This window comes from Felis catus, chromosome C1, assembly GCF_018350175.1.
Source record: "Felis catus isolate Fca126 chromosome C1, F.catus_Fca126_mat1.0, whole genome shotgun sequence".
Classification (NCBI taxonomy): domain Eukaryota; kingdom Metazoa; phylum Chordata; class Mammalia; order Carnivora; family Felidae; genus Felis; species Felis catus.
The window spans coordinates 192,799,332-192,804,429 of record NC_058375.1 but is presented as its reverse complement, the minus strand read 5'-3'; positions in this window follow the sequence as shown (position 1 = coordinate 192,804,429).

Genomic DNA, 5,098 nt, shown 5'->3' with positions numbered 1-5,098 from the left:
GGATTTTAGGCTAGTATCTCACTCACCTTAGTGTCATCTCCGGTTTCCTTGCCTGACCTCGCCTTCAAGACAGATCAGCGAACACTGCCTGTGTCCCTACCCTTCTGCATTTTGCCACATCAGCACAAGTTCTTCTCCCTTCAGCTCATCAAGTCTCACACTTGGTCTATCCTGACTGCAGACCACCCCGATCTGCATCTGTCCCTCTTCCGAAAGGAGAGTGTTTAACTGGTTAATGTGAACCCCATCCTGCCCCAGGGGTCTCACCACTGTTTATACGAGTTATGACCCCCGCCCCCCATGTCTGACTTTGGTTCAGGTCATGATCTCATGGTTTGTGAGGTCGAGCCCGGCATCGGGCTCTGTGCTGACAGCTCGGAGCCTGGAGCCTGCTTCATATTCTGTGTCTCCCTCTCTCTCTGCCCCTCCCCACTCATGCTCTGTCTCTCTCCCTCTCAAAAATAAATAACATTAAACAAAATTAAAAATAAAAAGAGTTAGGACCCCCCATTTACATTTAATTACATCCACTTCTGTTACACTTTCTCTGCACACTCATGTTTCTGTAAAGGAATGGATCTTAATCCCTTTTTTGGATTTTTGCAGCTAGAAAGCTTTTTGTTTTCTTCTTCTTCTTCTTCTTCTTCTTCTTCTTCTCCTTCTTCTCCTTCTTCTTCTTCCTCCTCTCCTTCTCCTCTTCCTCTTTCTTCTTCTTCTTCTTCTTCTTCTTCTTCTTCTTCTCCAGAAGATTCCTGAAGTCCAGAATAGTCCAGGGAAGGTGCTTGTGTTACAACTTAGTTCTTTTGCCTGAGTTTTTATAAGCCTCTTGTTAGGAGACAAGCAGATTGAAACTAAGAGAAGGTGGATGGAGTGACTTGAAAGACCTAGATGGGGGCGAGGACTGCTGAAGGAAGGAAAGAGAAGCTCACATGAGAGGTGGGAGAGAAGCCCACACTTCCCTGTAAATGCTAGTCCTGAGCAACTAAAATGGCGCCTCTGTTCAGGGTCTACTTTCATGAACTCTGCTGCTAGACATTTTTTCTGGTGAATATTTATTACCCCAATGGTAATCCTTCATTTAACATAATATAAAAATTGTAGAAAAAGAGAGTAATTAGTAATAAATCATCATCTCATCCATTAGCTGTAAATAATGCCACTTTGTCAAAGTCATAATCATCAAGCAGTCAGCTAGAGGTGATTATGTGTGCTACCCAACTGGAATCAGTCCAAAAACAAACCACAGCTCCCGTTTATTATCCTAATTATGCCTTAATATGATGCCATCTTTTTCTCCCATAAACTTGATAACAATAAAAGAGTAACAATGAAAATTGACAGGATAAATGAGCAAGAAAGGTAGCCCGGGAAACTTCCCAGCTTTCCCACCCACCAATCTCTCTAATTTCTGATGCAGAAAAGACTGTAAGTCTTGAGGAGGATGCTGAACAGAATAAGGGAACTCTTGGAGTATTGGGTGCATGATTACATGGGGTAATTTTTTGTCCGCTAGTCCATCAATCAAATTAGAACACAGGCAGTCCTCACTTTGCACAATACTACGTTAAATGAAATGTTTACATATAGAAACTGTTACTGTTTCACAAGGTTCAGTGGTAAGCAACAATGTTACCATGGAATTGTGCAAAAGAGCGGACATGGTTTTGATATGCACTCAGTTGAGTTAGCCTGGGACCATGCAAAGTGACAACTGCCTGTAGTCTTTTTAAAATAAGTGCTTCGCCCCAAATTTTGTTAATGAGATTTATCAGACTGTTTGAGAGCATTTGAGTTGATGGAAAAACTAATGCAAAGGATTTAAATGAGTCTTTCTATCACCACCTAGCCTATTATCTCGAATGAAGGACATGAATTTTCTTGACCCGGTGGATCCATGATAGGAGAATGAGACTTCTGTGTTGGAGCAAGTGAACAAAGGGTAGGATGGGGCTCAAAGACCTAGTTTAAAAGATCAGAGGTACGTGGACAAAATAAGTTGAAGGCCAGAGAAAGAATGTTAGTAATGGTGATTGATATGGAAAACCGAGCTCATGAAAGTTAGGATATTCCCCAGTACAAGGAGAAGGCCAGTCAAGGATCTGTGTGGGGAAAGGCTGAGGAATTAGTTGCACAGGTGATGTGATATTAGGATTTCTCACCTGTGTAGATACCACCTTAGAAGACTTGCCCAGCTCAAATGAACCCCTCAACTGGCCCAAATGGCCACAGTGACGGGCCCCACAGTACATTTTTAACAAGGGGACCGTGCTCTCTGGTCACATGGATTGGTCCAAGGGTATGCCCCTAGTGCAGCCTGGACCTGAGTCCTTTCCCTGAGGATTTGGACTTGAGAATGACAGAGGGACAGATTCTTACTGGGGAGCTGAGCCACTGAAAGCTTCCCCACCTGTTTAGCTTCACTCTTTGGTTTACAACATGCAGGGAGGAAGTGGAGCTAAGAGATGGAAAGATTCTTCTGCATGTTTCTCTGGTTCTTGGATCCAGTCTTTTTTAAGTCCAAGATGCATTTTTGTTTTGAATTTCTGTAAGCTGTTCCTATAACTTCATGAGATAAATTCAACCTTTTGGTTTAAACGAGCCTGAAATGGTTTCTTGTCACATACAGTTAAATATCCTAATATATGACAGGAATCTAAAGGGTATGGGATAGATAGAATGAGAGCTAATGAACTCTTGATTGGGAGGGGAAACAGGTTAGATCAACAAGAAAATCACAGTGACCCCTATTCCACACACTGCATCTGGGGGACGTGCCTTGTGGCCAGAAGGTTCACAAAAACCTCCAGTGACTGGAAATGGTCTTTAGTGCTCAAAGGTGATATGCTGTTGAGTGATGTGAGATTTACTCGTGATGGGCCTCAACTGCACACAGTTGATGCCTTACAATGAAAAAATATCACCAAACAAGGCTTACCACTTCTGGTTCTTATTCTTAAGCCTCACCTCCAGTCATTAGCTGCCTCACATTGTATGTACCAGTGGACCTCCAATGGGGTCTCTTTCATTTCTTTTAATGGATCATGCGGTTCATAGTCCTTGTGCCTCCCACATAATCTTTCTCTTGCTTGGAAAGCCTTGCTTCTTCTCACCTTCTGGTGGTCTCCTAGCTGTCCTCCTAAGAAGCTCTTTTTAAATAAGCCTTCCCTAAACCCCATAAGCAGAGTAAATCTCTTCCTCTTTCCTCTATCCCACATATTGTCCTTCCCTACTTGTTTGAATGTCTTCCTGACAGATTCATAATTCTTTCAGGGCATAGAGCAGGTCTTCATTATCTTTCTTTCCTCAGTGTGAACAAAGTTCCCGAACCATCTTCTATGCTCAACAAATATTTATTAATCCAACTTAATGAACTTCTTTAAACTAGACCACAGATGAAGATCATGTATGAATGGTGTGGGATGCTCTGGAGATCAGAGCGTTGGATATGACCCATCCAGTCACACAGATACATGGCCTGGGATTTGGAGGAAATTGGATTTTGCTGATGCCCGTCATGCTGCAATGCCCAAATCTGAAACTCTAGTCAACTTCTGAGTGTTATTATTGCATTATCAACTACCCAATGGACGCTGCTGACTTGGATGTTTCTGTAACTTCAAACTTAATGAGTGAACAACTAACTCATCAAAATACTTCGTTCTCCAGCCTCATTAAGGTATCATCATTCTTTCATTCATGCCATTTCAAACATTGGAATTTTCTCTCCATGGCAATTGATTAACCCAAATCTCTTGCTCTGTCTGTAAACCCATTCTTTCTTTCTAATTTTATTGTCTCCATCCTCTTTCAGCCCTGGGCTATTGCAATAATCCTAAAGTCTGGCCTGAAGCCCTTTTAGTCCACAATCTATCCTATATGCTATCACAACTGAATTAGTCTTTCCTTCTCATCATGCTACTCTCCTGATAAAACATTAGAAGCACCTAGCACGTTGCCATGCAAAATAATCTGTAAGTTAATTACAATTACAAATTGTATTGCAAGAGAGACTATGAATGGCTGCAATACCAATATTATTATACATAGAAGAATTATTTTATAGATTGCTAGATGCTTTGCATTGTTCAATTTTTTTCTTTACTATTTCGCTCAACCCAGTAGAAGCTACATAAAAAGAAACAGAGCAGCCATTCATATTCAATGGAACAAATGAGAAACTTAAAATGGAATTTGTTCATGTATCTATTTCACACGTATTTATTGAGCACTTGGATGTGTCGGGGAGAAAAGAATTGAGTGAGGGGAGGTAAAAGAAAATGTGATCTTGCTATGGATTCAGTGTGCGTGTCTTCCCAAAATTTGTATGTTGAAATCCGAACCATCAATGTGATAATATTAGGAAGTGGGGTCTTTGACAGGTAATTAGGTCGTGAGGGGGGAGTTCTCCCAAGTGGGCTTAGCGCCTTTCTAAGATGAGACACCAAAGTGCTTGCTTGTTCTGCCTGCTGTCTGCCATATGAGGACTCCAGGAGAAGATGGTCACCCGCAAGCCAGGAAGTGGACCTTCACCAGATACCGGAAATGTATGCATGTTTACCTGTGTACATGTGTATGTCCATTTATACATGCACATGTACTGATACCCACATGCACATATTATGTATGTATATATATTATCTCCATATATCCTATTGGGTCTGTGTCTTTGGTAGAACCCTGACTGACGTACTCCACCCCTGTTATCAGGAACTCTTCAGTAGAAACGTTTGGAGGGTACTAGGGATTGCCTTTCTTTTTGGTTTTCCGAAACACTGCAAGGGGTGGGGAGACATAGGATCTATCTCCAGCTTTGCTCTGCCCAGCATACTTTTCTTTTCTCCTTTTTTTTTTCCTGGTAATAGAAAGCCTCCATCTTAAGGGGAATCTTATCCCTGTACTTTGAATGGGACTCACCCACTTTTACTCCAGGGGTTGGCATTTGACACAGCCCAGCCAATCAGAGTAACCCATCTCATTGGCCACAGTGATTGGTTTAGGAATGGACATGTGACTCAGACTGGGCCAATAAGATTCCCTTTGGGACTTCAACGCTCAGGAATGTGGCCGTTTATTAGGAATTTGCTAGCTGAAACGGCAG